Raw genomic sequence first — 24,606 nt, 5'->3', positions numbered from 1 at the left:
ATAGAACGTGCCAGGCACAGTTCACTGGAGTAGATACAAACAAATTGGATTGGACACAGTTTCTGCCCCACATTGGGCTCACAGTCTCAATCTCCATTTTAAAGATGAGGTAACTGGGACCCAGTGAAGTGACTTGCCCAAAATCACATGAAAGACAAGTGGCTGAGCTAGGATTAGAACCAATGACCGAGGTCTGAAGGCTCCACTCCATAGAACTCTGAACAAGTGACTGCATTACTGGTGTTTGTTGGTAAGAGCACTCACTTTTTTATAGTTCTATGGAGTAGTACTTCAAAACTCAGAGGATTGTGGGAAGCATTTGCTGTGGACCCTGGAGATGTCTATCTGTGCTGGGGAATCATCCAAATCAATCTCATCTGGCTGGATATCTTATACCTGGCTGGATGAGAAGCAGACAGAAGAGAAATGGCCAAATATTTTTGAATACAGATTCTGTCAATGTAGAGATGTGTTTTAGGGGCTCCACCTGGAATAAAAAGTATTACTAGAAATGCTTGTTGGGACTGTGATGATAATTCCTCTCTCCGTCCGAGGTTTGTAAGGCACTGCCCAGACAATGTCTCCAGTCTTCACAACACTCCAGGGAGGTAGTATTACTGTGTAGTTGGAGAAATTAGAAACCAGGGCAGGTTAAGAAACATATCCAATACCACCCTCAGTGAGCCTAAGTTGAGCTAAGAAAAGTGCCAAGAATCCAGACCCTTTCCCGAGTACTGAAATATTCTTTACACAGTCCTCATTGTTCAGTTTACAGATGGTTTTAATAGAGATGAAACAGCAAAAGTGACAGGGACTAAATTGTCTGTTGAACCATTTTTTAAACGGAGGTGGGTTTTTTGGTTTGTTGTTTTTTTACGTATACATCAGGAACCCCCTCCCAGCCCCCACAGTTTTGTTGGTTTTTCTTCTAGGTGAAATGTGGTTTTATATGCTAGGTTTTGCCTCTCAGGATTGCATCTGAAGAGTTTCCAGTACTCTACCAGTCTCGACTAGGGGAGGGAGAGTCAAGCAGAGGCATACCTATTCCATTCCTAGCTTGAGCAGTGGCTAGTGAGTGAAAGGTAATCTGCTACAAGTTAAAACTCACCTGTGCTGGGCAGCAGCACCATTGAAGAGAATCAAGGGTGGAGACTCAAGTTTACTGCATGGAAGAAGGCAAAGGTAAATCACTTCCATATTTTTACTAAGAAAACTCTATGGATACACTAACAGAACAATTGCAGAGGGAGGCAGGGTGTTCTGCGAGAGATGTGACCCTGGGAGTCGCTATGGGTTGGAGATGACTCAACAGCATAAGACAAGACAAGATGCTAGGTTTGTTAAATTCCAAATGGCATTACACTTAGAATGCATTGTGGCCTAGTAGAAGGAGCCTGGGCCTGGGAGTTTAAGGACCAGAGTTTTAATCCCAGCTCCAGGGCTTGTCTGCTGTGTAACCATGGACAAGTTACTTAACTTCTCTGTTCCTCAGTGTTCTCATCTGTAAAATGGGGATTAAATCCTACTCCTTCCTTAGTCTGTAAGCCCCATGTAGGGCAGGGACTGTTCCCTAACCTACTTAATTTATATCAACCCCGGTGCTTAGTTCAGTGTTTGGCATACAGTAAGCACTTAATAAATACCATAAAAAATTACACTGGCTCTTCCAAGTGGGGTAATGTCAGACATAATGGGGCTCAGGGCTAAGAGGCATTTGTTCTCAGTCAAAGAGCAGTGTGAACTATTGGAAAGAACATGAGCCTGTGAGTTAGAGGACTGGCCTGCTATGTGACCTTGGGCATGTCACTTAACTTCTCTATGCCTCAGTTTCCTCTTCTATAAAATGGGGATTTCTGTTCTCCGTGGTCCTCTAGAATGTAAGCTTGTTTTAGGCAGGGAACATGTCTATCAACTCTGCTGTACTGTACTCTCCCAAGTGCTTAGTGCAGTGCTCTGCACATAGCAAGTGGTTTGACTGATTTGACTGTACGCTCCAGATGGGACAGGAACTGTGTCTGAGCACTTAATAAAGTGCCTCACATATAGTAAGCAGTTAACTACCATGATGATGATGATGATTATTACTATTATTATTTACAATGGGGATCATTGATTTCCTCTGCCTGGTGTTTCTCCCCATGGAGCCAAAGACTTTCAGCCACATCCTCCCTGCAGGGTTCAGCCCTCAAATCCTATTTTCTCTGTGACCCTTCTTATCCCCAGTCCAACTTTGGTGGTTCAACAGGAAAGGGTGAGTTGGAAAAGGTCTATGTAGTGAGCTAGGCCCTCTGGTCCTGGGTGAAATTACTCCCTAGAAGCAATCCCTCCCCTCCCTCTGTAGGCTGATTTAAAGGACTAGCCTTGCCATCCATTCTGTGAGTCAATAGATCTTTACTGTCCTGAAGTTTTCCCTGGCATTTATCTTAAACTTTTCTTAACTGATCCCATTGCTCCTAGTTATGGTTGCTTGCCTCCTGCTAATTCCTCCTCTTTCTTAGTAAGTATCCTCCTCAGATATCTGAACACTGTTATCTATGTCTTCTTACTCTTCCTTTCACACAGCTATGTATATTTAATTTTCTAAATCTCTCCCAGTATATCAATCCCAGCAGCCTCTGTATTAATCATTCTCTGAACTCCCTCCAGTTTGTCTGTATTTGCATGGTGATGAGGTATCTGTAATGGAGAGCTATTATTTTTATCTGGAGTTTTACTTCCTTTTACTTCCATTCTGCTATCTAGATCTAACAGACTAGTCCTGCCATCACCCTAAGGTCACTCTCAACACTTTTGCTTTCAAAGTTTCTCCCTGGCTTTGAGAGTCTTTAGGGCTGGTGATTTTTACCCCCTACCATATCACACAAAGCTCTATTCTTATCCTCCACCCTACAGGATGTCCCCTTTGAGATTGGGGCTGGGAGAAGGATGTGATATTTAGAGGAAAATAAGCTTTGTCCTTCTTAGGTCTGAAGCCAGAAAGATCAGACTCAACTCCCAAATGCTCAACATTCCATTCAGCACCTCCCCCTATCAATTGTCCAGTTCCATTTTCTTTGGCTTATCTTCCCGGCAACAGAAAGTATTAGAGTGGCTTGTGGTACATGGCTGGGAGTTATCTTGCAGCCAATCAGGATGCATTTGGAGAGAAGAGCCATTCATTCATTCAATCGTATTTATTGAGCACTTACTGTGTGCAGAGCACTGTACTCAGCACTTAGGAAGTACAAGTCAGCAACATATAGAGACAGTCCCTACCCAACAACGGGCTCACAGTCTAGAAGGGGGAGACAGACAACAAAACAAAACATGTAGACAGGTGTCAAAATCATCAGAACAGAATTAAAGCTATAGGCACATCATTAATAAAATAAATAAAATAGTAAATATGTACAAGTAAAATAAATAGAGTAATAAATCTGTACAAATATATACAAGTGTTGTGGGGAGGGGAAGGAGGTAGGGCAGGGGAATGGAGAGGGGGAGAGGAAAAAGGGGGCTCAGTCTGGGAAGGCCTCCTGGAGGAGTTGAGCTCTCAGTAGGGCTTTGAAGGAAGGAAGAGAGCTAGCTTGGTGGCTATATGGAGGGAGGGCATTCCAGGCCAGGGGTTGGACGTGGGCCGGGGGTCAATGGCGGGACAGGCAAGAATGAGGTACAGTGAGGAGGTTAGCAACAGAGAAGTGGAGGGTGTGGGCTGGGCTCTAGAAGGAGAGAAGGGAGGTGAGGTAGGAGGGGGTGAGGTGATGGAGAGTCTTGAAGCCAAGAATGAGGAGTTTTTGCTTGATTTGAAGGTTGACAGGCAGCCATTGGAGATTTTTGAGGAGGGGAGTAACATGCACAGAGTGTTTCTGTACAGAGATAATCCAGGCAGTAGAGTGAAGTATAGACTAAAGTGGGGAGAGACAGGAGGATGGGAGATCAGAGCGGAGGCTGATGCAGTAATCTAGTCGGGATAGGATGAGAGATTGAACCAGCAAGGTAGTGGTTTGGATGGAGAGGAAAGGGCAGATCTTGGCAATGTTGTGGAGGTGAGACCGGCAGGTTTTGGTGATGGATTGGATGTGTGGGGTGAACAAGAGAGCAGAGTCAAGGATGACACCAAGGTTGCGGGCTTGTGAGATGGGAAGGCTGGTAGTGCCATCTACAGTGATGGGAAAGTCAGGGAGAGGGCAGGGTTTGGGAGGGAAGATAAGGAGTTCCGTCTTGGACATATTGAGTTTTAGATGGCGGGCAGACATCCAGATGGAGAGGTCCTGAAGGCAGGAGGAGATACGAGTCTGGAGGGAGGGAGAGCAGGGGCAGAGATGTAGATTTGGGTGTCATCAGCGTAGAGATGATAGTTGAAGCCGTGGGGGCGAATGAGTTCACCAAGGGAGTGAGTGTAGATAGAGAACAGAAGGGGACCAAGAACTGACCCTTGAGGAACCCCGACAGTAAGGGGATGGGAGGGGGAGGAGGAGCCTGCAAAGGAGACTGAGAATGAACGGCTGGAGAGATGAGAACCAGGAGAGGACAGAGTCTGTGAAGCCAAGGCTGGATAGTGTGTTGAGGAGAAGGGGGTGATCCACAGTGTCGAAGGCAGCTGAGAGATAGAGAAGGATTAGGATAGAGTAGGAGCCATTGGATTTGGCAAGAAGGAGGTCATTGGTGACCTTTGAGAGGGCAGTTTCGGTGGAGTGTAGGGGACGGAAGCCAGATTGGAGGGGGTCGAGGAGAGAGTTGGCATTGAGGAATTCGAGGCAGCGAATGTAGATGACTCGGTCTAGGAGTTTGGAAAGGAAGGGTAGGAGGGAGATAGGGCAATAACTAGAAGGGGAGGTGGGGTCAAGAGAGGGTTTTTTTAGGATGGGAGAGATGTGGGCATGTCTGAAGGAAGAAGGGAAGAACCAGTGGAGAATGAGCGGTTGAAGATGGAAGTTAAGGCGGGGAGGAGGGAAGGGGTGAGAGATTTCATTAGATGAGAGGGAATGTCCATCAAATGCCATTCTGTAAATCAAGATAAAGAATTGTATCTCACATTTGCTCAGAACCACACAGTGCTGTCCAAAAAGCTGCTGATTTCAAGGGTTACTTTTTGTCTAAATAAGATCTCTCCTGGACAACTCTCTCTATTCTTACTCATTTCCTCATGGGCCTACTGCAGCATGGTGGTTGACCCATGAATCTCCCTGCCATCTTGTTTGCACTTTGTAATTTGCCTTCCCAAACACCTAGTACAATAGTCTGTACACAGTAAGCTCCCAGTAAATAACACTGATTGATTGATCTTGGGGTCAGAAGTCAGGGTAGGGCAACCCCCTGGGTCTCAGGTCTGGTGTTCCATCTGCTTCCCTTCTTAGTGCTGCTTTGTCTAATAAATGTGGTATTTGTTAAACATTTATTATATACCAAGCACTGTACTAAGTGCTGGGGTAGATTCAAGATAATCAGGCCCCACATGGGGGTCACAGTCTAAGTAGGAGGGAGAACAGGTATTAAATCCCCATTTGGCAGTTGAGGGAGCTGAGGTACAGAGAAGTGAAGTGACCTGTCGAAGTGAGACTTGTCGAAGTGACTTGTTCAAGGTCACATAGCAGGTAAATGACAGAGCCGGTATTATATCCCAGGTCCCCTAACTTCTCAGACCTGTGTTCCTTCCACTAGGCCATGCTGCTTCTGTCTATTACAAAAACAGAAAAGAGCAAAAGAAACGAGGGATTGGTGAGATGATGGCAACAAAAACTTGGAATTTAGAATCCTCATGAGCACCCTGTCCTTTGTGATTATAGAGATGGGTTGCCTGGAAGCTGTATTTTTCTCTCTGACAAAGTTTACTACTGATTTGTGACAACTCCCTTTAGTTAAAAACAATATGAATGTGAAGAGTTTGGAATTTGGACCATAAAGATCAGGAAATGGCCATTTCTTTCAAGAACCCAAGAAACAGGCCTCGATTTTCACTTCTCTTATTATGCAAGTGAAGAAACTGTCCAGAGTCCCAAAGAAAAGTTATGCAACTCTCTAAATTTCAATTTCTTAATGGTAATTGTTAAGCGCTTACTATGTGTCAAATACTATTCTAAGCACTGGGGTAGGTACAAGTCAATTAGGTTGGACACAGTCCCTTTCCCATATGGGGCTCACAGTCTAAGGAAGAGATAGAACAGGTATTGGGTCTGCATTTTACAGTTGAGGAAACTGAGGCACAGAAAAGTCAATTGGCAGAGCGTAGACTAGAACCCAGGTCCTCTGGCTCCAAGGCCTGTGCTGTTAACATTAGGCTGGGCTAGTTCTCTGCTGCTGAATTTTTAAATGTGATGAGGATCAAAATAACCTGCATCTGTACATTATAGTAAGATTTAGCTCTGGGTTATGTTTTCAATGGTTCTACAGGGAGCTTACTGTAGGCTAACTGTGAAGCGATAGTGGATAATGTTGAAGAATAATTCATTCTGTCCATCAGAGCAGCCCACTACTGGGAAACAGAGGAGAGGTAGATCTCTTCAAGCTGAACCTGCAGGCAGGGAATGCATCTATTTCTAGACTGTGAGCACACTGTTGGGTAGGGACCGTCTCTATATGTTGCCAGCTTGTACTTCCCAAGCGCTTAGTACAGTGCTCTGCACACAGTAAGCGCTCGATAAATACAATTGAATGAATGAATGAATCTATCAACTCTGTTGTACTGGACTCTCCCAAGCGCTTAGTACAGTGCTCTGCACAAAGTAAATGCTCAATAAATTCATCTGATCAATGATTGAAAACAGGCTATAAGATGCTCTTTTATTTTTTATTATATTTAAGTGCTTACTATTTGCTAGGCACTATACTAAGTGCTGTAGTAGATACAGGTGCGACACAGTCCATGGGGCTCACAGTCTTAATCCACAGTTACAGGTGAGGCATATGAGCCATAGAGAAGTGAAATGACTCACCCAAGTTCTCACAACAGACAAGTGGCAGAGCCAGGATTAGAACCCAGGTCCTTCTGACTCCCAGATTCAAACCAGTCATAGGCCCAGAAAGATCAGACTCAGTGACACAGTTAAGAAAAGAGTAGGGGGACACAGTGTAAATTGGATTATCACTTGCACCAGGTGGAGCTCAGATTGTCTGGTGAGTAGTTTCATCTTTGAAACCAAGGAATTGTATGCTCTCACTTGTTCTCCTTTGCCTGCTTGCTCACTCCCCAGAATCTCTACAACCCCCTGGTGCTATCCCAAGTGCTTAGTACAATGCTCTGCCCACATTTAGTGCTCAATAATTACCAGGATGCCGACCCTGAAGAGCAACACAGTTGGAAGTGGACATGTGACTTTGGATGAGTTTTGGAAGTGAATTTTTCACAATCGTATTTATTGAGCATTTACTGGGTGCAGATCACTGTGTACAATGCTCTGCCCACAGTTAGTGCTCAATAATTACCAGAGGATGCCAACCCTAAAGAGCAACACAGTTGGAAGTGGATATGTGACTTTGGATGAGTTTTGGAAGTGAATTTTTCACAATCGTATTGAGCATTTACTGGGTGCAGATCACTGTATTAAGCTCTTGGGAGAAAAGAGTTGGTAGACAGTGCCCACAAGGAGTTTACAGTCTAGAGGGGGAGACAGACATTAAATTAAATTATAGATATGTACATAAGGGTGGTGGGGCTCAGGGTGGGGTGAATAAAGCGTGAAAATGCAAGGGTGATTCAGGAAGTGGGAGAAGAGGATTTGAAGGTTTCGTCAGGAAGGCCTCTTGGAGGAGATACTTACATATTCACATCCCAAACACCTCCTCATGCATGTATGAGGCAGCTGTATTTTCAAAGATAGTGCTACAGCCAGGGAGGGCTAGCCATTCGAGGCAATGAAGCAGGATTGACACCACTGCACACAAAGAACAGGTAGCTCCTTCTTGACTTACTGGGTTAGCTACACATTGACCTGTCTCTGTTTCCGACTTTGCCTCCTTAGGTCCCATTATTGTGAAGCCTTTTCCCTAATTATATACCTATAATTTATTTATATAAATGTCTGTCTCCCCCTCTAGACTGTAAGCTCGTTGTGGGCAAGGAATGTGTCATATTATACTCTCCCAAGTGCCTAGTAAAGTGCTGTGCATACAGTAAGCGCTCAGTAAATATATATGAATGAATCAATCAATGAATTCCAAGTCCCAGGCTGGTCTGTTTGTTGCTTTCAGAATAGCGCTACTTTGGGTCACTGTTTGAGACTTTATTTCCTCATGTCTTTAAAATGTCTTTATGCCCCCTGGGTTCACCTAACAGCAGCAGCATGGATGTCCAACTGTAACCAAGCACTTGGTATTTATTGAGCACTTATTGAGCATTTATTGAGCACCATACTAAGAGCTTGGGAGAGTACAGCATAACGATATAATAGAGCTGGTAGACATATTACCTCTCCACAACGAGCGTACAGCCCAGATCCTTTAAATGTTGGTGAGCCGTATTCCAGGACCTCATTATTGCTAAATCTATATTTGCCACTTGATGTTGAATGCAGACTGTAGATGATGCTTATGAAATTGTTACAAAGAGCTAGTGTGTCTTCTGTTGTAGCTTATCAAAAAATACTAACTATTGAGTGCCTACTGTGTGGGGGGCACTGCATTAAGTGTTTGGGATACTAAAATAGAACTTAAAGACATGATCCCTGCCCTAAAGAAGTTTACACTCTAGCAAGGAAGACAAACACTAAAATAAAATACTGAAAAGAGGAAGCATTAAAGATTATGCACACAAGTGCTATGGGTATGTGTGAGTATTGAAGTATTTCTGTGATGTGGAAGTGTTGAAGTGCCAGTTAGGGGGGAAATAGTATGGAGAGATGAATGTGCCTACTAACTCTGTTATATAATAATAATAATAATAGTGGTATTTGTTTAGCCCTTACTATGTGCCAGGCACTTTACTAAGTGTTGCAGTAAATACAAGCTAACCAGGTTGGGCACAGTCCCTGTCCCACCTGGGGCTCACAGTTGCAATCCCCATTTTACGGAGGAGATGACTGAAGCACAGAGAAGTGAAGTTCTTGCCCAGGATCACACAGCAGGTAAGTCGTGGAGTTGGATAAGAATCCATATCCTTCTGACTTCCAGGCCCGTGCTCCATCCACTAGGCCATGCTCCAAAGCACTTAGTACAGTGTTCTGTACACAGTAAATGCTCAGAAAATACATTTGAATGTTATTCAGGGAAGCTTTCCTGAAAGAAAGAAAATCTCAGAAGGGCATTGAAAAGGGGGCAACAGTGGTCAGCTGGATGAGGAAGAGGGAGGATGTGAGCAAGAGGTCAGCAGCCCCAGAGAGATGAGACCAAGATACATTGAGTAGGTTGGCTTGAAGGGAATAAAGCATGTGAGCAGGCAGTGAGAACAAGTATGGCAGGAGAGACCTGATTGAGCAACTTAAATCAATCTATCAATCAATTGTATTTATTGAGTGCTTACTGTATGCAGAGCACTGTACTGCATGCTTGGGAGAGTACAATAGAACAGAGGTGGTAGATAGACATGTTTCCTGGCCACTGAGAGCTTACGGTCCAGAAGGGGAAGGAGGACATTAATAAATTATGGATCTGTACATAACCGCTATGGCATTGAGGGTGGGGTTACTAAAAGGTGCAAATCCAAGTGCAAGGGCAACACAGAAGGGAATGGGAGAAGATAAAATGAGGGTTTAGTCAAGGAAGGCCACTTGTAGCCTCACACAGGTGAAGCAGCCTGGCTCAGTGGAAAAGAGCCCAGGCTTTGGAATCAGAGGTCATGGGTTCAAATCCTGCTCCACCAATTGTCAGCTGTGTGACTTTGGGCAAGTCACTTCACTTCTCTGTGCCTCAGTTCCCTCATCTGTAAAATGGGGATGAAGACTGTGAGCCCCCCGTGGGACAACCTGATCACTTTGTAACCTCCCCAGCGCTTAGAACAGTGCTTTGCACATAGTAAGTGCTTAATAAATGCCATCATTATTATTATTATTAAACACCACAACAGCCTTATAGACTTTCAATTTGATGCATGTCTTGAGGCCCTGTTGTCACTACATTCTGTCTTTCAAAGGCATTTCAGGCTGTTTTTATTTGGTTTTCTATCTGCTTATCTATGGAAGGTTGCACATTGAAGCACCTGCACAGCAGAATTCAGTGATTGCTTTAGGTGCTGTGTTGCTGATGAAAACTGTTAGTTGTGTGTAAGATTTCCCAGGTGTAGGCTTCCATTTTCTTCAGATGTATTGTCATACCCCAGAATTGTATTGCATCTGCAGGGCAATTCATAATCATTTGTATGCTTTCTTGTAAATTTGCCTCTAGAGCACAGCCATCTGCATTTAGCAATTTGTGAACCACTGTCTCAAAGACTTTCTGATGATGCTCTTACCCTGTTGGACTGGAAAACTTTCCCAGAGCATCGGAAGCATGTTTTAACTCTTCTTGGTAGATCTCTTGTTGTATAATTTTTTTATGATATTTGTTGAGCACTGTACTGAGTGCCAGAGTATATACAGGGTAATTAGATTGGTCACAGTCCTCTTCCCACATGGGGTTCACAATCTTAGTCCCCATTTTACAGATGAGTTAACTGAGGCCCAGAGAAGTTGAGTTGCTCGAGGTCACAGAAGAGAAGTGGTGGATCCAGAATTAGAACCCAGGTCCTCTGACTCCCAGGCCTGTGCTTTATTCACTAGGCAGTGCTCTTTCTCTAATTGAGCATGGTGGCACAGAATAGGGTGAACTGGCCCAGACGTACTGTTCAGCCCTAACTCACCCTGCTTCACTCCGACAGTAATGGGAAAGGATGGATTCCTTCAGCTGTGATTGGGCTGCTACCAAAGTAAGGAACTTTGTCACTGAAGAAGCTCTAAGGCCCCAACACATCTACTTCAGCCTTGTGGAGGAGTGCACGTAGCACCATCCTCATCACAGACCAAAAGAGCAAGAGAGATTCCTACACAGATAATAATGATGATAATAACTGTGGTACTAAGCACTGGAGACCCAAGATAATTACGGTGGACATGGTTCCTGTCCTACATGGCTCTAAAGGAGAGGGAGAACAGGCACTTAATCCCTATTTCACAGATGGGGAAAGTGAGGAAAATAAAAATGACACAACTTGCCCATGGTCACACAGCAGGCAGAGGGTGAAGCTGGGATTGGAACCTAGGTCTTCTGACTTCCAGGCCCATGGTTTCTCCACTAGGCCATGCTGCTTCTCAAATGGCAAAAACATAACAATGAATTCCTGAGCCAGGTCTCCACCACCCAGCTGGTTATCCAAAGCTTAGAAAAAGCCAGAATCTGGAGGCATGATCTCAGCCACCATTTTTGACACACCCAGCTCTGATGGTGATTCTGCAGAAATCTACAGGCAATGTGGGGAAGCCACTCCTCAGGCTCCTTCTGGTCAGAAACGGTGTGGACTAATGGGTGGAGCCGAGACCTGGGAGTCAGAAGGACCTGGGTTCTAATACTGGCTCTGCCTCTCTTCTGCTGTGTGACCTTGGGCAAGTCTCTTCACTTCTCTGGCCTCAATGACCTATCTTTAGAAATAGGGATTCAGACTGTGAGCTCAATGTGAGACATTGACTATGTCCAACCTGAGTAGCTTGTATCTACCCCAGCATTTAGAATAGTGCCTGGAATATAGTATAGTATAGCACTTAACAAATACCATAGCCTACTGAAGAATCTAGTATGGTTTCAAAGAAAATTGTGAGAAGCAGCATGGCCTAGTGGAAAGAACATGGACCTGAATCAGAGGACATGAGTTCTAACCCTGGCTCCACCAATTACCTGTTGTGTGACCTAAAGTAAATCACTTCACTTCTGTGGGCCTCAGTTACCTCATTGCTAAAATGGATACTAGATACCTGTTTTCCCTCCTGCTTAGACTATGCCCAACCTGATTAACCTCTGTCTACCCTAGTGCTTAGAACAGTGCTTGGCATATAGTAGGCACTTAAGTACCACAGTTATTATTACTATTATTAAATAAGTTAAGGATATGTACAAAATTGTGTGGGTCTGAGGAAGGAGTGAAAAAAGAGAGCAAATACAAGTGCAAGGGTGATGCAGAAGGGAGTGGGAGAAGAAGAAATGAGGGCTTTGTTAGGGAAGGCTTCTTGGAGGAGATGTGATTTTAATAAGGCTTTGAAGATGGGGAGGGTGATTGTCTGCTGGGTATGAAGAGGGAAGGTATTCCAGGCCAGAGGCAGGATGTAGGTGAGAGGTCGGTGGCAAGATAGATGAGATCTAGGTACAGTGAGAAGGGACATTAGAGAAATGAAGTGTGCAGGCTAGGTTGTAGTAGGAGATCAGAGAGGTAAAGTAGGAGAGGGCAAGGTGATTGTTTCAAAGCCAATGAACAGGAGTTTTTGTTTGATGTGCAGGTGGGTGGGCAACCACTGGAGGTTTTTGAGGAGTAGGGGAGCATGGACTGAATGTTTTTGTAGAAAAATGATCCAGGCAGGAGAGTGAAGCATGGATTGGAGTGGGGAGAGATAGAAGGTAGGGAAGTCAGCAAGGAGGCTGATACAGTAATCAAAACAGGTTAGGATAAGTGCTTGGATTAACATGATAGCCGTTTGGATGGAGAGGAAAGGGTGGATTTTAGTGATGCTGTGAAGGTTGAACTAACAGAATTTGGTGACAGATTGAAGATGTGAGTTGAATAAGAAATGAATCAAGTATAATGCCGAGGTTATGGACTTGTGAGACAGAAAACATGGTGTTGCTTCCTTCAGTGATAGGAAAGTCAGAGGGAGGACAGGGTTTAGGTGGGAAGATGAGGAGTTCTGTTTTAGAAATGTTAAGTTTGAGATGACTGCAACACATCCAAGTTAGAGATATGTCCTGAAGGCAGGAGGAAATGTGAGACTACAGAGGAGAGACATCAGGACTGGAGATTTAGATTTGAGAATCATCTGCATAAAGCTGGTAGTCGAAGCCATGGTAGCGAATGAGTTCTCCAGGGGAATGGGTGTAGATGGAGAATTGAAGGGGACCCAGAACTGAGGCTGAGGGACTCTCACAGTTCAGGAGTGGGCGGCAGAGGAGGAGCCCATGAAAGAGACTGAGAAGGAGTGGCTAGAGAGATAGGAGGGGAACCAGGAGAGGACAGAGTCAGTGAAGCCAAGGTTGGATAATGTTTCCAGGTGAAGGGGATGGTCGACAGTGTTGAATGCAGCTGAGCCGTCAAGCAGGATTAGGATGGCGTTGAGGCCATTGGATTTGGCAAAAAGGAGAACATTTGTGACCTTTGAGAGGGAGGTTTCTGTGGAGTGAAGGGGGTGGAAGCCAGATTGGAGGGGGTCAAGGAGAGAATTGGAGGAGAGGAACTGGAGAACAGTGAGTATAGAAAACCTGTTAAGGGAGTTTGGAGAGGAATAGTTGAAGGGACATGGTCCCTGCATTTTCTACCCATCCTCCATCTTGCGGTGGTCTGCGTGACAAAAAAGCTGATCAGGGTACAGATGGCCTAATGGACCCAAAGCTCCCAGTGCAACTGATAAATTGAAAAATCTAATTTTCTGGCAAAAAATAGTTCACTGAAATCTATTTGGTGAAAAGCCATACTATCTTTTTATAGTACTTTAATATTAAATTTTAAATTAACAGTGGGTTCACAACCGGTTGTGGTTAGTACATCTAATATAAATCTCATTTAGAGGTAGACAAGAATAGTATATATAATGCAATACCAACATGAAACTTGATTTAAAGCACCTTTTCATCACTGTGAAAAATGAAATCTACTGAAATTTACAAATATAGTGAATGGAACCTAATTAAGATATTGAACAGTATACATATGTGGATATTTGAAATGAAAACATTCAATAGCAGAGAGTATATGTGCTATTTATTCAAATTGCCAATACATTACAGTCATATTAATATAAGAAGTACAATCCATTTAAAATGAATGAATAAATGTGACTCTGATTGAATGCTTTTCTTTAAGGTCGTAGGTAGACCATTTTTAAAATACAAGACTCGCTGCATATTTTGACAGACAGTGGTGGTCTTCAGCAGACATCATCATTTCAGTTGAGCAACTTTCTTCAGAGTTTGAAAACTGATTCCTGAGCCTCAGGAATGGTGATATGGCAGATTAGAGCTGCCAAATTTCAGATGTGAGGCAACACGACATAGATCATTTTCATCTGCCCTCAGCTTCTTTGGAGAGATGGACTTTTATGTCACTCATTTGGGACAATTGAGTGTTCTCTCCTGAAAGCCCTTTCCAGGAAAACTGGATGGGGAGGAAATAAGAGACAACCCTATGTGCCATCTGGCAACCCACTTGAGAAGCATGAAAGGATGAAAAGTGCTTAGCAGGCGCTGTTTCTACAGGTGCTGTCAAATCCATGCCCATGGTAGTTGGCATTTATTGGTATACCCTCTATGTGCAGGGCACTGTGCCACAAGCAGAAGGGAAGTTACCGGGAAAGTAGGAAATCTGTGATTCTTGCCTTTGGGGAACAAACACATTAGTGGAAGAGACAGTTCCTCGTTGTCATCCACATTAGTATCTGAGCACCTACTGTGTAGAGCACTATACTGAATACATATTCTGCCCACAACAATCCCCAGATTGTTCCCCATCCTTTCCTCCATCCAAACTGCCACCACCTTGGACTGGCTGTTCATTGTACCCTATTAGACTACTGTTTCAGCCTCCTCACCAGTCTTCCTGACTCTAGTCTTTCCCTTCTATAGTCCATTCTTCATTCCTTAACTTGGATCATTTTACTAAAATGTCTTGCTACACAGATCGATCAGTCAATGGTATTATTCATTCATTCATTCATTCAGTTGTATTTATTGAGCACCTACTGTGTGCAGAGCACTGTACTAAGCGCTTGGGAATTACAAGTTGGCAACATATAGAGAAGTACAGTAGAGTTGGAAGACCCAATCCCTGCCTCAAGGAGCTTACAGTCTAGAGGGGGAGAAAGACAGCAAGTAGAAATTCTTGGTCATGGTTCTTCCAAGCACACCACCATTTCTCTACCTCTTACCTACCCCATTCTCTTTTACCACACCCTAGCTTGCACTCTCCACCCTCCCAAGGTAACCTTCTTCCTGTGCCTTGCTCTTAACTTTCCTGTTCCATTCCCCAGCTCACATCCTTGCTTGTATGATGAGTAAATTAATGGAACACATCAGTCTATAAATTCATCCTAAGGATAGCTGATAGCATGCCATGATCAAGATGATGGGGATTAGTCCTGGAATGTCTCAATGGAGAAAGTGGATTCTGAAGATGGGGAGGGTGCAGGGAAAAGTTATGGACAGTGGTTCAGAGATGGAATAATAGAGAGTAAAGTACTATTGGAAAATTAGTTTGAGGAGTAAAGAATGCTATCTGGAGAGGGAAGGTAGGGAAGGGGACAGATGGAAAAGGAAAAGCTTACGGAGAGCCTTGAAGTCTGTACTCAGAAATTTGTTACTCTTTTTTGGTATGGAGAGAAATAGGTAGCAGTTGAAGGTTGCTTTATGAATGGCATTGCAAGAAGATAAGCAGTGTGACCTAGCAGAAAGAGCATGGGCCTGGAAGTTAGGGTACTTGGGTTCCAATCCCGGCACTGCCACTTGTCTTCTGTGTGACCTTGGGCAAGTCACTTAAGTTCTCTGTGCCTTCGTTTCCACATCTGTAAAATGGGAATTATTTCTTCCTTTCTCCTACTTAGACTGGGAGCCCCATATGGAACAGGGACTGTGTCCAACTTGACCAACTTGTATCTACCCGAGCACCTAGAACAGTGCTTGGCACATAGTAAGCATTTAACATGTACCGTTATTACTGTTATGATTATTATTATCATTATCATTACTGTTGTTATGAACCAGGTACCAGAGCATAGGATCAGCTGAAGAAGAGGCTGGAGTTAGGGAGGCCTATAAGGAAAATGACACAGAAATGCAGCCTGAAAGGGAAGAGGACTTGGAACAGGTGATGGCATTAGAGGACAGAACAACAGTGTGGCTCAGTGGAATGAGCCCGGGCTTGGGAGTCAGAGGTCATGAGTTTGAATCCCGGCTCCGCCACTTGTCAGCTGTGTGACCTTGGGCAAGCCACTTAACTTCTCTGTACCTCATGTACCTCATCTGTAAAATGGGGATTAAAACTGTGAGCCCCACATGGGACAATCTCATCACCTTGTATCCCCCAGCGCTTAGAACAGTGCTTTGCACATAGTAAGCAGTTAACAAATACCATCATTATTATTATTATTAACAAGGAAATATTTTGGAGGAAAATTGGCAAGAATTAGAATTTAGTAATAGTAGTAGTGGTATTCATTGAGCCCCCAGTGAATGCAGTACACTGTACTAGGAGATTGAGAAGTATAGAAAAAAAAGTGGCATGTTTCCTGCCCTAATGGGGGAGACAAACATAAGCATATTTACAATTAGTGGTCAAAATAAATAATTGACTAAACATACACGAGAGTGCAGGGTGTGGGTATAAATAAATTAATAAGTGCTTGAGTAGGCAGAAGGGATGATAGGACCCAAGTTGCTAGGAAATTAATTGAGAAAGTTTTGTTGGAGGCGGTGGGATTTAACTAGACTGTAAACACTTTGTGGACAGGGATCATGTCTATCAATTGCACTGTATTCTCCAAGTGCGTATTACAGTGCCCTGCACACAAAAGCTCTCAGTAAATACCATGGCTTGGATGATTTAGGGGGACTTTTGGGGTGAGGTGTGCGGAGGGAGGAGAGCCAAGTTGGTAAGCACTCAATAAAAATGATTGAGTGGTGAAAACAACATGAATGGGGAAAAGAGGCAAGAGAGATGAGAGAGAAGTTCAGTTGGAAGGTTCCCACTGCTCAAAAACCTCCAGCAGTTGCCCATCCACTTCCTCATCAAACAGAAATTCCTTCCATCAGTTTTAAAGCAATTGGTTCATTCATTCATTCATTCAATCATATTTATTGAGTGCTTACTGTGTGCAGAGCACTGTACTAAGCACTTGGAAAGTACAAGTTGGCAACATATAGAGATGATTCCTACCCAACAACGGGCTCACAGTCTAGAAGAGGGAGACAGACAACAAAACAAAACAATAACATCAATAACATCAAAATAGATAAATAAAATTATAGATATATACACATCATTAATAAAATAAATAGAATAGTAAATATGTACAAATATACACAAGTGCTGAGTTTTCCCCCTCCTACCTTATTTCACTTATCTACTACAACCCAACCCACACACTTCACTCCTCCAACTCCAAGCAACTCACTGTACCTCCATCTTGTCTAGCTCATCTCCGACTCCTTGCCCACATCCTCTTTGTAGCCTGGCACTCTCTCCCCATTCATATCCAACAAACTATCACTATCCCCACCTTAAGAATGCTCCTAAAATTACATCTTCTCTAAGAGGCCTTCCTTAAATAAGCCCCAGTTTCTCCTACTCTCCCTCCTTTCTGCATCACCTATGCACCTGGCTCTGTACCCTTTAACCACTTGATATCCACCCCACCCTCAGGCCCACATCCCTTATGTAAATGCCATTATATCCTGCCATTTCCCATATCTATAACTTATTTTAATGTCAGTCTACCCTTCTAGACTGTAAGCTTCTTCTGGGCAGAGATTGTGTCTACCAATCTATTGTCTTGTATTCTCCCAAGTGCTCAGTAAATACCATTGAATGACAGGAGGAACAAAGAGAATAAGTTGAGGAATAGCGGGAAAATAGAGCAGATGGGTAAGATGAGGCTACATGGTGGAGAGCCTTGAACCTGAATGTGAGGAGCTTTTGTTTGATGCGGAGAGACACAGGAAGGCAGTGGAGCAGTTAGGGAGAGATGTGAGCTGAGCACTGCTTCAGGAAGATGATCCATGCAGCAGTGTGTAGTATATCTAGATTGTGGGAGTGAGGTTGGAGGCTGGGAGATCAGAAAGGAGGTTAAAGCAATAGTCAAGCTGTGGCAATGTAGTCTATCAGTCAGTCATATATATTGATCGTATTGATTGTATTGAAATACGATTGAGTGAATGAATGAATTGATAATTTGCTGTGTGCAGAGCACTGTACTAAATGCTTAGGAGAGTACAATATAACAAAAGGCACATTCTCTGCCCACAACAAGCTTAGAGACTAGAGGGCCAGATCCAGTACCAGATTGGTAGCGTTTTGGGTGGAAAAGACAGGGGGAAATGCATGGGATGTTGCATTTAGATTGTGAACCCCATTTGGAACAGGGACTGAGTCAAACCTGATTATCTTGAACCTCCCCCAGCACTTAATACAGTGCTTGTCACATAGTAAGTGCTTAACAAGTACTAAGTATTATTATTAAAATGGGTAGGATTTCATCACAGGCTAAACATGAGAGTTGAAATAGAGTGAGGAGTTGGATAATAATAATAATGATGATGATGATGATGATGGTATTTGATTATGTGTCAAGTCCTGTTCTAAGTATTGAGGTAGATATTAGGTCATCAGGTTGGACATTGCCCCGTCGCACATATGGCTCACAGTCTTAATCCCCATTTTACAGATGAGATAACTGAGGCCCAGAGAAGTTAAGTGACTTGGCCAAGGTCACGTAGCAGACAAGTGGAGGAACTGGATTAGAACCCAGGGCCTCCTGACTCCCAGGCCTGTGCCTTTATCCACTCGGCCATTCTGCTTCCCTGCTAAAGATGACATTGAGTTTGCAATGACACTGTGGTTGTGGGGTTTTTACTAGAGAAGGTGATGTTGTTGTCTGTTGAAATGGGAAAGTAATGGGGAGGGATGGGTTTAGGGGAAATAATGATAATTAATAACAGTATTTGAGTGCTTATGTGCAGAGTATTGTAGTAAGCATTTGGGAGAGTTCAGTAGAGTTAGTATACAGGATTCTTTTCAAGGAGCTTACTCTTTCCAGAGATGAGAGATACACTGAATTATGTAGGAGGAAGCAATAGATTGTGAAGATATTTTTAAGTGCAGTGTGGCCTAATGGAAAGTGCATGGAACTGAGAGTCAGAAGGACCTGAATTCCAATCCCAGCTCTGCCACTTGTCTGTTATGTGACCCTGGGCAAGTCATTTAACATTTCTGTGCCTCAGTTACCTCATCTGTAAAATAGGGATTAAGGCTCTAAGCCTCATGTGGGACATTGTTGGTGTCCAACCTGGTTATCTTTTATCTACCCCCAGTACTTAATACAGTGCCTGGCAAATAGTAAGAACTTAAATACCAAAAAATAACAAATGGGTAGGAAATTTAAGTATCAGTACCCAACAACATAGATGTAAAAGTGGCACTTGCAGGGGAAATGGGGTAAGGATTTGGGAGATTAATCAGGGAAGGCCTCTTGGGAGAGATGTGATTTTTAGTGGGGTCTTGAAGTTAGGGGAGGCAGTAGTCTGTTGGATGTGAAGGGGGAGTGAATTCCAGACAGAAGTGAGGGTGTGAGCTAGTGGTCAGTGACTCAAGAAACGAGACACAGTCTGTACATTGGCATGGCATGGTGGATAGAGCACTGGTCTGGGAGTCAGAAGGTCATGGGTTCTAATCTCAGCTCTGCCACTTGTCTACTGCATGGCCTTGGGCAAGTCACTTCACTTCTTTGGGCCTCAACTACCTCATCTGTTAAAAGTTGTAAGACTGTGAGCCCTATACAGGACAGGGACTACATCCAACCCAGTTTGCTTGTGTCCACCCCAGCACTTAGTACAGTACCTGGCACATAGTAAATGCTTAACAAATACTATAATAATAATAATAATTAGAGGAATGAAACGTTTGAGCTGAGATGTTAAGGGACAAGAGTGAGGATAGGTTGGAGGGAGAGAGCTGATTGTTTTTAAGTCAGTAGTCAGGAGTTCCTGCTTGATGAGAAGAGAAATGGGCAACTATTGGAGGATTTTGAGGTGGGGAGCTATGTGCTGTATGAGGTTTGAGAAAAATAATCCAGGCAGCAAATTGAAGTGTAGTCTGGAGAGGGGAGAGACTAGAGGCAGGGAGGACAGTGAGAAGGCACAGTCAGTATGTTGGCACGAGAGGGATTGAAGTGTGGAGTCAGGATGTGACAAGTGCTTGGACCAGTTTGGTGATTAGAAGGGGCAGATTCTGGACATGTGCAGGAAGAACTGACAACCGGAAATACTGAATTTGGGAGGTGAATGACAGATGGCACTAGCATTATGGACTTCTGAAGTAGGGAGAATAGTGGAGGAAATGTTAGGAGAAATAGGTTCAGGAGAAAAAATGAGCAATTCTTTTTTTGTAACCACACTAATAATTATAAAACCTTGAAGACTCACACAAAAACATACTCATACTTTACAGAGGTATGAGTAGCACTTAATGGATAGTGTGTGGGCTTGGGAGGCAGAAGGACCTGGATTCTAATCCTGACTATGCCACTTGTCTGCCTTGTGACCTTTGGCAAGTCACTTCATTTCTCTGTACCTCAGTTATCTCATCTGTAAAATGGGGATTAAGAATATGATCCCCATAATTGACAGGGACTGTCCAACCTAATTATTTTAGATCTATCCTAGTGCTTAGTATAGTGCCTGGCATATAGTAAGCACTTAACAGATACCATAAAAAGAGATTTACATAAGTGTGAGGGAATAACTGCAGGATGTAGTGGTGATAGGCAGAGATAATCTGGGAAGGCTTCATGGAGGAATTTATTTAGAAGGAGGAAAATGTGGCTAGTGAAAAGGAATGGAAAGGGCATTCCAGTAAGAGGGAATGACTTATGCAGTGGTCTGTGGAAGAAAGCAGGAACTGGGTCTCCCAGCACACATTTATCCCAGATGTGCTCTACCTGTTCACAGAGTTCTTAGCCAAGGCTCTCCATATGGACCAGATCTTTTATTCCCTTTAATCTCAAACTGTAACCACTCTAGCAGGACTCTAAGAGTCCGGCTAGGACTCTAACAGGACCAAGGACTCATTGGTGGGACTCTTTGGCAGGGCCAGTGATCCATGTTAGGCCACAACACTTGGCCCCAGATTAAAAAAAAACACACTATATTTGACACATCTAGTGAATTTATCTCAATGTCATGGACAATTGGCACAACCAGGAACTGAGGAAAATTACTCTGTCCATATTGATAGGTCTCTGGTAATGGCAGGTGTTTGTACCATCTCAGAAATTTCATGAATCAGCGTGGCTTGGTGGAAAGAGCCTGGGCTTTGGAGTCAGAGGTCATGAGTTCAAATCCCGGCTCCGCCAGTTGTTAGCTATGTGACTTTGGGCAAGTCACTTCACTTCTCTGGGCCTCAGTTATCTCATCTGTAAAATGGGGATCAAGACTGTGAGCTCCCTGTGGGACAACCTGATCACCTTGTAACCTCCCCAGCGCTTAGAACAGTGCTTTGCACATAGTAAGCACTTAATAAATGCCATCATCATCATGAATGATTCTTTGGTTTAAAAATTGTCATGCTTCCACCGCACTGGCTCAACAGAAGTTTGTTACAGATCAACTGAAATTCTATGACTAAAAAGCAACCTCCCAAGAGGCAGAAATTGTTTCCATAGCTTCTTTGTGGCATTTGTTCCATTGTAGAAAATGGACACCTCTCCTCCTGCCTCACAGTAATGTTGTGGGGACAAAGGAGAGAGCATCTGTGGAAAGGTTTTGACCTCATGGGTTGAAAGAAAACATTGAAAATATTAGAGCCATGTTTGATCAAGTCATTTAATAATAATTATAATGTTGGTATTTAAGCACTTATTGTGTGCCAGGCACTTTACTAAATGCTGGGGTAGATACAAGGAAATTGGGTTGGACACAGTCTTTGTCCCATGTGGGGCTCACAGTTTCAACCCCCATTTTACAGATGGGGTAACTGAGGCCCAGAGAAATGAAGTGACTTGCCCAAGGTCACAGAGCAGACAGAGCAGGATTAGAACTCATGACCTGCTAACACCCAGGCCCATGCTCTATCCACTACACCATGCTGCCTAGGCCCCCAACCCAGCCCAGCAAATAAATAACAATGACCAGGATTGGGTTGCATCCCCAAACATTAGAAAAACATCAAACTTAACTCAGGCTGGAGAGAACCATGAAACTCCCTATAGCTGTTACAAGTCCAATTAACTGGTAGCTTTGACCTGGAACCAATACAGCATTATATGCTTGCTGGTGGATATAGTCCTCAACTTCCTTCCAGGAACTTAAAGGGGCTATGCCCACCTGAAGCACTTGGCACTGCTGCCAACTAATTGCAAGCTAATTCATTCATTCATTCAATCGTATTTATTGAACACTTACTGTGTGCAGAGTATTGAACCAAGCACTTGGGAAGTTCAAATTGGCAGCATTTAGAGACGGTCCCTACCCAACAACGGGCTTGCTTAGGGAACTAGTAGAGCCTAGCGGATAGAGTACAGGCCTGGGAGTTAGAAGGACCTGGGTTCTAATGACACTGACTGACACTCATCAGTCAATCCATGTTATTTATTGAGCACCTCCTGTGTACAGAGCACTCTAGTGCTTGGGAAAAGTACAACACAACAAATCCGGGGATGTGATCCCTGTCTACAAGGACCTTACAGTCTACACTCATAGTGGATAGAGCATAGGCCTGGGAGTCAGAAGGTCATGGGTTCTAATCCCGGCTCTACCACTTGTCTGCTGTGTAACCTTGGGCAAGTTGCTTCACTTCTCAGTGCCCCAGTCACCTCATCTGTAAAACGGGGATTGAGATTGTGAGCCCCACGTGGGACAGGGACTGTGACTGTCCCGGTTTGCTTTTACCCAGCACTTAGTACAGGGCCTGGCACATAGTAAGCGCGTAACAAATACGATAATTATTAGTAGTAGTATTATTATCATACAATGGCATGCAATGAAGGGATTAGAATGGCTAATACTTGAGAAGAGATTGGTTGTGGAGTTCTCCTGGTCAACCCCAGTCCCCTATCTTCTCCCTTCTGGCTGTCGTAGATAGTGGCCCACAGCCTCATGTCTTTCTTGGGCTTTCTGTTCTCAGGCTCGGCTGCTGTGAAGAGAAGAAATAAAAAGGAAAAAGATCAGGACAGGAATGAGGGGCAAAGGAGGAAGAAAAGGATCAAAGAAAAAAAAAGATGGGTGAAAGGAGGTGAAAGAGAAGCTAAAAAGTGTTAGAAAAGAAAGGGAGGTTGATAGAAAAGTGGAACAAAGAGGAGGAAGATAAAGAACAGGTAATGTTCAGAATAGTGAACTGACATGGGAAAGGGAAGTAAAGAGAAGACAGTAAACGTAAGGTGAGATGAGTGGGAGAAAGTGAATGAGCAGGTTCATTGGAGGGAGGGGTTTCTTGGGTTGGTCAGTGGGAAAGTAGAAAGGTAGGTGTTCTGAAGTTTATGGTTCTGCCATCATCCTATCCCATCCAAACTACCACATCTTCCTCTTCACTGCCCTCCCTGATTCCTGTCTCTCCCGACTCCAGTCCATACTTCACTCTGCTGTCCAGATCAGTTTTCTAAAATAACATTCAGTCCACATCTCCCCACTCTTCAGTAACCTCCAGTGGTTGCCCATCCACTTCCACATTAAACAGAAACTCCTTACAATTGGCTTTAAAGCAGTCAGTCAGCTCAACCTCTCCTACCTTCCCTCACTGATCTCTTACTACAGCCCTGCCTGCACACTTCACTCCTTTTAATGCCAGCTTCCTTACTGTACCCCGAACTCATCTATCTCACTGCCGACCCCTTTGCCATACCCTACCTCTGTCCTGGAACTCCCTGCCCCTCCATATACACCAGACCACCACTCTTCCGACCCTCAAAGCCTTATTAAGGTCATATCTCCAAGAGGCCTTTAGTGATTAAGACCTCTTTTCCCTGACTCCCTCTTCTTTCTGCCTCAACTGTGCACTTGGATTCAGTGCTTAGAACAGTACTTGGCACATAGTAAGTGCTTAACAAATACCATCATTATTATTATTATTATCTCTACTGTTTAGACAGTAGGTATTCACCCCACCCTTGGCCCCACAGCACTTACAAACATATCCATAACTTACTTTTTATATTAATGTCTGTCTCCCTGTTTTGGCTGTAAGATCGTTATAATGGAATATGTCTACCCACTCTGTTGTATTTTGATCAATCGTATTTCTTGAGCTCTTACTGTGTGCAGAGCATCATACTCTCCCAAGTGCTTAAGTGTTCTGTACACAGTAAGCACTCAGTAAATACCATTGATTTATTAATTTACTTGTATTTTAGTATTTTCCAAATTTGGAAAGCTAGCATCCCTCCTTCCCTATCCCCCTGGAGGCGAGCAGCAAGTTTTGAACCATCTCTAGGGCAGCAAACCTGATAAGTAGGAGCTTTCTGGGCAGCTGCCTAGGCCCTGCCTTAGAATCCAAAATTTTGGAGAGTCAAAATGGCCTGGGACAGAGATACAATGCTAAAGACCTTCAAAACCTTATTAAAATCCCATCTCCTCTAAGAGGCCTTCCCCAACTAAGCCCTCATTTCTTCTACTCCCTCTCCCTTCAGCATTGTCCTTGCATTTCGATTTGCACCTTTTATTCACCCCTCCCTCAGCCCCATAGCATTTCTGTACATATCTATATTTATAGCTTTAATTCTGTTTGTTCTGACGATTTTGACACCTGTCTACATGTGTTGTTCTGTT

General features: G+C 43.7%; 1 long non-coding RNA gene and 1 other non-coding gene across 3 annotated transcripts in view; both read left to right on the top strand.

Annotated features, from left to right (window-relative positions):
• Positions 1-24,606, top strand: part of LOC119920236 — a 74,560-nt gene that overhangs the window by 29,365 nt on the left and 20,589 nt on the right. The gene's annotated exons all lie outside the window — the stretch shown is intronic.
• On the top strand, positions 961-1,098 carry LOC119924806. Its single transcript, XR_005449499.1, has one exon. It is a non-coding gene; the product is annotated as a small nucleolar RNA SNORA7 (small nucleolar RNA).

The sequence above is a fragment of the Tachyglossus aculeatus genome, chromosome 2 (assembly GCF_015852505.1).
Source record: "Tachyglossus aculeatus isolate mTacAcu1 chromosome 2, mTacAcu1.pri, whole genome shotgun sequence".
Classification (NCBI taxonomy): Eukaryota; Metazoa; Chordata; class Mammalia; order Monotremata; family Tachyglossidae; genus Tachyglossus; species Tachyglossus aculeatus.
This window is presented reverse-complemented; position numbering and strand designations above follow the sequence as displayed.